Source organism: Nanorana parkeri, unplaced genomic scaffold (assembly GCF_000935625.1).
Source record: "Nanorana parkeri isolate BGI_ZX_2015 unplaced genomic scaffold, ASM93562v1 scaffold26, whole genome shotgun sequence".
Classification (NCBI taxonomy): domain Eukaryota; kingdom Metazoa; phylum Chordata; class Amphibia; order Anura; family Dicroglossidae; genus Nanorana; species Nanorana parkeri.
This window is the reverse complement of record NW_017306294.1, coordinates 2,410,916-2,420,385: the sequence shown is the minus strand read 5'-3', so window position 1 is coordinate 2,420,385 and position 9,470 is coordinate 2,410,916. Positions and strand designations below refer to the sequence as shown.

At 46.4% G+C, this 9,470-nt stretch overlaps 1 long non-coding RNA gene across 1 annotated transcript in view; it reads left to right on the top strand.

Annotated features, from left to right (window-relative positions):
- The window catches only part of LOC108794881, a 15,271-nt gene extending 9,305 nt beyond the window's left edge, over positions 1 to 5,966 (top strand). The window contains exon 3 of the long non-coding RNA XR_001941725.1: positions 5,864 to 5,966. This is a non-coding gene — a long non-coding RNA (uncharacterized LOC108794881). The remainder of the gene's footprint in view (positions 1 to 5,863) is intronic.
- Positions 5,967 to 9,470: the final 3,504 nt, after the last annotated feature.

The following is a 9,470-nucleotide window of genomic DNA, read 5'->3' as shown; positions in this document are numbered from 1 at the left end:
GAGCCGAACGCTGTTCGGCTATTCACTTCAGGCTTGTACGGCTGATTTCAGCCGTATATCGGCTGAAATCAGCCATACATTGGGTGGCTTCGTGTGGCTTCGGGTCGGCCGAACATGCTCAGCATGTTTGGCTGACCCGAAGTGCAGAAGGAGTACGACAGCGGTTCTGCTGCCGTCCCCCCCAAATTTTTTTTTAAACGAACACACCATAGGAATGCATAGCTAGATTCCTATTGGCTATTTCGCCAATAGCAGCCTAGCTACTGCACCCGCCCTCTGCTGCTGTCAATCACCAGCGGGGGACCTGATGGAGAACTGCAGGTCCCCCTCTGCTGATTGACAGCAGCAGTGGGCGGGTGCAATAGCTTGTTTGCTATTGGCTATTGCTAAGTGAAATAGCCAATATGAATCTAGCTATGCATTCCTATGGTGTTTGTTTGTTTTTTCTGACTTTTCTGACTGAGGGCAGCCAGCGGCTCCATGTCAGGGGAAAAAAAAACAGATCGGCTCGACTAAGCCGCTTGGCCAACTTCGGGAGCTGTACGCGCTATACTGAATAGCCAGTACAGTAGACCTTCGGTTCTACTGAACCGAAGGGGTCCTGGGTCTGAAGCCAGCCGAAGGATCAGCCGAAGCTACGGCTAGATCCTTCGGCAGCTTAGTGAATAGACCCCTTAATGTATTCCAGTCAATAAGGCTGATTTAGTAAGAGAGTTAAGAATCTTCACTCAATAAATTGTAGTGTTCACTTTACATATCCAATCATGTACAGCTTGATTCCCAATATGAAATAGGGGAGGTGACCGAGCCCTGGTTGGTTTCTGAATATTCACCCCAGCCTACGCTGAGGAAGCATTGGAATAGGTGGTCTTTAAGCAGATGGGAGGGGAATCTCCAGATCCTAGCATCCCCCCTGGGCAATGTAGATTGGATCGTCAGTTCTATGGGGGCATGGGGGCAGAAATAACAATATCATTGATGATAGGTCTGGTCGCTTTGGGAAGTAAGGACGGAGAACAAAATAAGTAGTCGATGCGGGATAAGGAAGCATGGACATGTGAACAATGGGTGTATTCCCTTCACTCAGGGCAGGGCCGTCTTTAACGCAGGGCACGGAGGGCACTTGCCCCGGGCCCTGTCATGGTTGTGGGGCCCAAAGCAGCTGCCCCTTGAGCCCGCTGCCCACCGTGGTTGTACTGTAGAATCAGCACAGAAAAAAAAAACCTTCCTGCATGTGGGCAGGAAGGTACCAAAACATCACATTAGATGGGGGGGTTGAGACGTACCAACTGTTCCGTACGACTCGCACGGAACAGTTGGTACATCCCAAACCCCCCATCTAATGTGATGTTTTGGTACCTTCCTGCCCACATGCAGGAAGGGTTTTTTTTCCTCAGGGGCAGCCGCGGAGCTCTCACAGCTGGAGGCTGAGCGGCAGAGCCTGTGTGTAGTCAAGTCACTGCACTGATAAGGTAAGCCAGCAATGATCTGGAGCTGGGGGGGAAGGGAACAGCAGCAGCTGCTGAGTGAGATGAGTCTGGGGCTGGCTGGGGGGATAGCAGCAATTGAGGCTTGGTGTCTGGCCTGGGGCTGGGGGGGACAGCACAGCAGCTTAGTTTATATAGCCGACGTTTCTGCAGAGATCACCACAGTAAAAGCAAGCAGCTGGCCTGGTGTCCAAGACTGAATAGGGGCCCGACCCTGGGGTGAGGGTAGGGCAAGCCTTTGCAGAGGACAGCAGCTGTTCTCTGCAAAGGCTTCCCTCGCCCTCACCCCAGCGTCGGACCCCTATTCAGCCTTTGGCACCACCTGCTTGCTGCTACTGTGCTGATTCTGCACCAGCACAGTAGCAGCAAGCAGCTGGTGCCCAAGGCTGAATAATAGGGGCTCGACGCTGAGGTGGGGAGCCTTTGCAGAGGACAGCACTTCAGCGTCGGGCCCCTATTATTCATAGGGGCCCGACGCCCCTATGAATAATAGGGGCGCCTTGTTTGCCCTGTCGGAACAGCACATTACCTTGCTCGCAGTCAGGTAACGTTGTGCGCTCTCAGCCCTGCCGCTGTCAAACTGAGACTCTCAGTTTGACAGTGACAGGGCTGAGCGCTCATACGTTTCCTCGATCGTCTGTACAGTCCCTCCACTCGGTCTTCTGGAGCTCTGCCACCAGCCAATGAGAAGAGACCTCACCCCTCCCATCCACAACACGAGGGCCTCTGGCTTGGAGTTTGGAGTTTATCTTCAGCAGCAGATGGAGCTGGCATGCTCCTGCCAGCTTCCGCCCCCGAGACACGGCCAGCAAAGTACTGGTGGGTGGCGGCCTGGAGAGCCCTGAGGAGAGCGTTGTGGAGAGCGCTGGCATAACCAGGGCCCTGTGGGGTCTCACTAGGGCTCTGTGGGGTCTAACAAGGCTGGTTAGACCCCACAGTGCCCTGGTGAGACCCCCCACAGGACTGCTACCCTGGTGAGGCCCCCACAGAGCCCTGGTTTAGCCAGGCCTTTGCGGGGTCTCACCAGGGCTCTGTGGGGTCTCACCAGCCCTGGTTAAACCCCCACAAAGCCCTGTTGGGACCCTACAAAGTCCTGATGAGACCCTATAGAGCTCTGAAGGGCTCTTTGGGATTTCACCAGGGCTCTTTGGGATCTCACCAGGGCCCAGTGGGGGTCTAACCAAGCTGGTTAGTCCCTACAGAGCCCTGGCGAGACCCTACAGAGCCATGGTGAGACCCTGCAGAGCCCTGGCTTAACCAGGGCTCTGTGGGGTTTTACCAGGCTTTGTGTGGTCTAACCAGTCCCCACAGAGCCCTGGTGAGCCCTCACAGAGCCCTGGTTAAACCAGGGCTTTGTATGTTCTCACCAGGGCTCTGTGGGGTTTACCAGCCCTGGTGAGACCCCACAGAGCCCTAGTTTAACCAGAGCTCTGTGGGGTCTCACCAGGGCTCTGAGGGGTCTAACCAGGCCGTTGAGACCCCACATAGCCCTGGTGAGACCCTACAGAACCCTGGTGCTGGTGAGACCCTACAGAGCCCTGGTTTAACCAGGCCTCTGTGGGGTCTACCCAGGGCTCTGTAGGGTCTCACCAACCCTAGTTAAACCCCACAGAGCCCTGTTGGGACCCTACAAAGCCCTGGTGAGACCCTATAGAGCCCTGGTTTAACCAGGGCTCTTTGGGATCCCACCAGGGCTCTTTGGGATCTCACCCGGGCTCTGTGGGATCCCACCAGGGCTCTGTGTGGTCTAACCAAGCTGGTTAGACCCTACAGAGCCCTGGTTTAACCAGGGCTCTTTGGGATCTCACCAGGGCTCTGTGGGCTCCCACCAGGGCTCTGTGTGGTCTAACCAAGCTGGTTAGACCCTACAGAGCCCTGGGTAGACCCCACAGAGGCCTGGTTAAACCAGGGCTCTATAGGGTCTCACCAGGGCTTTGTAGGGTCCCAACAGGGCTCTGTGGGGTTTAACTAGGGCTGGCGAGACCCTACAGAGCCCTGGGTAGACCCCACAGAGGCCTGGTTAAACCAGGGCTCTCTAGGGTCTCACCAGGGCTCTGAGGGGTCTAACCAGGCTGGTGAGAGCCCTGGTGAAACCTTACAGAGCCCTGGTTTATTCAGATTTGGCCAGCTGATTTGAAAAATGTTCCGGAGGGCTTGGCAGCGAAAGGGTTAAAGACGGGCCTGACTCAGGGTGATGTAATCGCCAGACTTCCTTCGATGATAGCAGTTCCTGGAACTGTAATAGGGCCGATGGGGTAGCTGGGGATCTGGGGGCCTCCATGCGCTTGGCCGATCGCCTATCCTCCAAGGCAGACACAACCGAGTTCATGTCACCTCCCACTATAGCATTTGTTGAGCACACTTGGCTAATGAAAGTGACGATTTCCTTGAAAAAGGCCCGCGTTGGTGCATTTGGGGCGTAAATGTTATAAATGACATAGTCAGCATCGTATATGCGGAAGTGAACTGTGCTCTGGCGACCCTGTCATTAAATGAGCTAGTAATTTGAAGCGTCAATGTTTTTCTGAATAGTATAGCCATGCCTGCTTTTCTGCCCTCGGAGAAAGAACCAAACACCTCTCCATCCCAATACCTCAAGTCTGAGCCGGGGAGGTGGGTCTCCTGTAGTAATGCAATATCTGCTTTTAGTTTGGCTAGGTGCCGAATCACTTTGGAACGTTTGTGGGGGGATCGGAGACTACATGAACAATTGTCTGTGGACAAGTTTACATTTTTGGTAATTATAGGAGTGAGCATTGTTTAGGTATTGAATTCCATGGAGCAAAGGCAGTTTTGGATTGATGAAAAAGCCAGTCAGACCTGGAGTTATGGTTGCAGAAATAGAGCTGTCAAGGGGTCCAAATCATTACAATTTATTGTCATTGTGTGCAAAGATAATTTTTTTGCAGCTTGTTAAAAAATTCAAAGGAGCACCAATCTTTCCTTTTTCTTTTCTCAGTGCACATACCTTCCAACTTTGTCAGAGGCAAAAAATGTCAAGGTTCGAGGACGGGTAGTTGTCAAGATATGAGTAGGAACCTTTTCATTTTATGTACAGGCCTTGTTTTGTTGCTCTTTTCAACAGCTACAGGTTTTTTTCCACCAGTTTCTGTATCAGGCACATGTTAATCATATAGTATAAGTATAGAACAAACAGAATTTTTTATATTTTGTAACTAGTGCAGTGCTGACCAGAAGAGGGCAACCTTGGCATGGATGATCAGTCTATTGTATTCTGCACTTAATTAAATGTTTTTCTGTTTTAATGTGGTGTTAGGCATATTTTTGCATATGTATGAGTATGCAGAGAATTAATTGATAATCTGTCTCTATTACACACTGTACTGTCCCATAGCACAAGGGGATTGCAGCATTGCAATGTTTCTCAATCCCAGAATCCTAGAATGTCATGCAGAGAATGACAAAGAAAAGCATTGATGCTATGTAAAAAAAAAGCTATCCACAAATATACAGTGCAACTGCCTCTGAATGAATTTCTATAAACATTCATTTTCGCTATTATCAACAGAAGTATGGTTGATCTTAGGTTAGTTCTACGGTTAAGGGTCAAACTTAGAGCTTAAAAAAACCCAGTCATTGCCGGAAATTTTTTTTGTTGCCAGCACAGATTTACTTAGAATTTCATGTACTTACAGTTCCCGATTTCCTTTTTTTTAATATTGTATGTATTTGGCCAATAGTGGGCTTCTAAAGTTCTTAGGGAAATTGTCCACTTCAGAAATTGTTGATTCCCTAGCTCTCCCTCCTGTGATGTAATATTCCCTCAGCTGTGGCTTCTGTCATGGCCTCATGGTCTGACAGCTCTGGGGCACAGTGCAGGAGATTTCCTGGGCCCCACAAGATTAACAATGCAATAAGAAATGGAAGTGAAGCACAACTTTTATCATGGCTAAGAAAAAAAGAGATATGGTCTGTTTAGACTGTTTAGACAGTCAGTATAAGGACTGTCAAACGGGACATATGTGGTCTTTAATCTGTTTGTTTTTTTAACTGCTTTTCTTACTGAATTATTATTACTATCCATGCACATCAGTCATGCATACTGCAATCCCATGGTTTTAGGACCAGGAAGTACAAGGCCCACTGCCAAGCTGATATTACCCCATGTGCCCTTCAGCACTTAATAGTTCCTTTAAGGAAAGAGCATCCCCCCCCAAAAAAAGATGGCTAACTCCTGCCTTGGGGCAGTAGGGAGTAAGGGGGCAGCACAACCGATACTGGCCCTATACATTTTTGAGGAAGTTCGGCTGCCTGAGGTCCTGAGCTTGCTGGGGACCTCAGGCAGCTTTCTTTGATTGCCTCCTCCTCCTTCCCAAGGCCGGCACAGCACAGGACATCCCCACCCACCAGCACAGCCCTAGAGCCTGGCACAAGCCCAGATCCCATCCTTTCAGCCCTAGAGAGCCCAGAAACCGCATGCAGAGCCCTGGAGAGCCTAGCACCCACCCATAGAGCCCTGGTGAGACCCACATGCATCCCTGGTGAGACCTGCATGCATTCCTGGTGAGATCTGCATGCATCACTGCTGAGATCTGCACGCAGCCCTGTTGAGACCCAAACGCAGGTCTGGCGAGACCGAAATGCATCCCTGGTGAGACCCAAATGCATCCCTGGTGAGACTTGCATGCATCCCTGCTGAGACCAGCACACATCCCTGCTCAGATCCAAACGCAGTCCTGGTAAGATCCAAACTCAGCCCTCGTAAGACCCAAATGCAGCCCTGGGGAGACCTAAACTCAGCCCTGCGGAGACCTAAACTCAGCCCTGCTGAGACCCAAATGCAGCCCTGGTGAGATTTGCATGCACTCCTGTATAATTGCTGTGTAATCATGGCTTGATAGGATCTGTAGTTCTCTGTAGACAGTTGCCATTCTCCATTGCTGTATAATTAATGATTATACAGTAATAGAGGATGGCAACCAGCTATAGAAGACTACAGATCTCAGCAATCTATGTTTGTTGGTTGGCATTCTCCATTGGGGGGGTTTGGTGGGGAGGGGGGCACATTGTCTGGGGAGGGGGCATTTGGTTTTCAGATGTTTGAATAATTGAACTTAATATTCACAGAGTTTATTGTGTGAACATTTTCAACTCCTTTAGTAAATCACCCTTATTAAGTTAAAAAATATCTGAATATGAATGGTTGTTCTTAAAGTCAGCGGTGTCACAAAGGTGCAAAAAAAACCTGGGGTGTGGCTGCTGAAATGTTGGAGGTCTTGTAGAATGCAATGATAAACAGTAGATGAGGATGTATCTCTTCCCCACACAATCTCATTCACCATATGATTCTCTCTAGTTTCTCTTTTCTGTCTTCTCACATTTTGGTATATTTCCTCTTTTTAGTGACAAGTTCTTACATTGAAACCATTAGTGTTCTAACTCTTTGATGATGGTGTCCCAGACCAGAGAAGTAGAAAATTCAGGACATCTAAAATACTTTGCAACGCTACTGCTCACACCATTGGTTCACCTCTTAGCGATTGGTGAATATGCCAGATTCAAAATTATCACAGGAGTTAATTTCCTAAAGGAAGAGAATGTTTACTTTAGTGAAACTTTGTTCACTTCGATTACCCAGCCATGTGAAGGAAAAATGAAAAAAAAAAACATTTGCTTGCACATGATTGGAAGATTGCCATGAATAGAACTCCCGTGGTTGAGTGAACATTCTCTTTCTTTACTAAATCAACCCCACAGAGTCATACTGAAACCTTTACTCTGGTTTATAAGATTTTACTAAGCCAGAGTTATTGAACTTTCAACAGTTTTTTTAATGAATTTGTTCTAGAATATTCTATTTTTTGCTGGTCAACTATTATCCCTTATCTACTTGATATCCTTATATCAGTATTAGAATTCCAACAATTCATCCGCACTTATATCCTTATCTCCTTTAAAGATTACTGTGATTTGGAAAACTTTACAGGAATTTCAGACCCACCAGGGTCAAGCACATTATATGTATTATTTTTGTTTTACACACATCTGACAAATGCACATGGTTAGGATGTCTCAAAGGCTTTGACAATATTGGTGAAAGTCCTTATAGCAAACCTTTTACCTGCCTCAAGGTTTCTCTCTCAGTGTTGTCAGTTGCTAGGTCTCAAAGCTTCAGTTTTTTTCACTTCATTCCCCATAGGTCATGCCCTCTCTTTTTCTATGGTACGATCAATAAACAATTATGGGGAGCAAGCTTCATCCTCCTGCATCTACTATAGTCGCTCCTCCAATAATGTGGACTTTAGATTTCACACATGCACTTTGCACCTATGCAGATAACGTACGTTAATTTTACTAGATTTCATTATCCCAAAGTTTATGCAAATATGTGCCCAAGGTTTGTCTTCAACTTCTGATGATGTACATGGCCTTTCCTGAATCACATCAATTGTGTCATATAATCTTAATGTGTAAATTTATTTCCAAAGTAATTTTCTTCCCCAATTGTGCTTGTTCATTGCCACTATGTCACATGCACTTCCGGTGGCAACTATAGCAGCCATGCCGATGCACTTTGCCATATTCGAACTCTGTCACAATTAGGAAACCCATCCTGAGAAAATATATGCAGCAACCACAAAAATGTGTACGCATAGCCAGGAAGTGGCTCTAGGAGAGCAGCAGCACTGAGATGCAAAAAAAGATGAAAAAAGTATTTTCTAAAAGGAAAAAAAAACATATAAATTGATTATGATACAAAGTGCTTAAGCAAACTAAATGTAATTTGGTTGCCAATTGCATCTATTTTAAAAGACACTACATCAAAACTTCAGTGTACTTAAAAAACTAGAAAAGTCATCACATAAGCAAATGAAGTAGAAAAATGGAAACAATAACAAAACTGACAAATTAAAAAATTGAAGGAAATATATTAGGCAAGTAAGCCCATAATGGTGTACTATATTCAACTACAAATAAGAAATAAAAATATATAACTAAAGTGCCTATAGATCACAATTCTTGTGCTATAGTATAATTTGCAAAAACATATGACTGCAAAATTCATTTTATTTTCATCAATTCATTCTTGTTATATACCACGGTGTCAGTTTGTGAACAACCTGGTGTACCAATATGTTTCATAGAGTGTCTTATAGTATAATCTTATTATATAACACACTACTTTTATTCATTGATTTTTGGCTTATTTGCAGCCATACTGGTGCCTTCTGTAACATAAGCTATTAATGTCTGTGAAGCTGGAAAAGGACAAAGCCATTGATTGGGCTATGTATCATCGCCTCTACCCTGGTGAAGATACATAAGATAGTTAGTTGGAAATACACAACACCACATACAGAACTCTCAGGATTTCACAAACAAAATCAAAAACTTAATATTGGGCAGAGAAGAAACAATGGTATCCTATGATGTCACATCCCTCTGCATACCCACCACAGAGGCAATTGGAACAGTGAGAAGACAGTTGCTACTAGACAACACCCTAGGCAGCAGAACATAACTTAACCCAGATCAAGTGTGTGCCTTATTGGACCTTTCCCTGAGTACCACCAATTTCAAGTATAAGGACAAGTTCTACAGGCATAAACATGGCTGTGCCATGTGATCGCCAGTTTCACCTATTGTGGCGAACCTGTACATGGAGGAAGTAGAAAGCAAGGCCCTGACCATCTTCAAGGGACATACAACCAGTCATTGGTTCATATATGTGGATGACACTTGGGTTAAGATTCACAAGCAAGAGTTACAGTGTTTCACTGACCATATCAACTCAGTGGATCATAACATCAAGTTTACACAGGAAGATATGTAAAACAACAAACTGGCTTTTTTGGATTGTTTAGTAACAGTAGAAGAGGGAAGGAGGCTGGCAATAGAGGTCTACTGAAAACTAACACACGTGGACCAGTGCCTGCTATTTGACTCCCACCCTTTAGACCACAAACTGGGAGTCATCAGGACTCTACACCACCGGGCAGAGAAAATTCCATCCAGAACAGA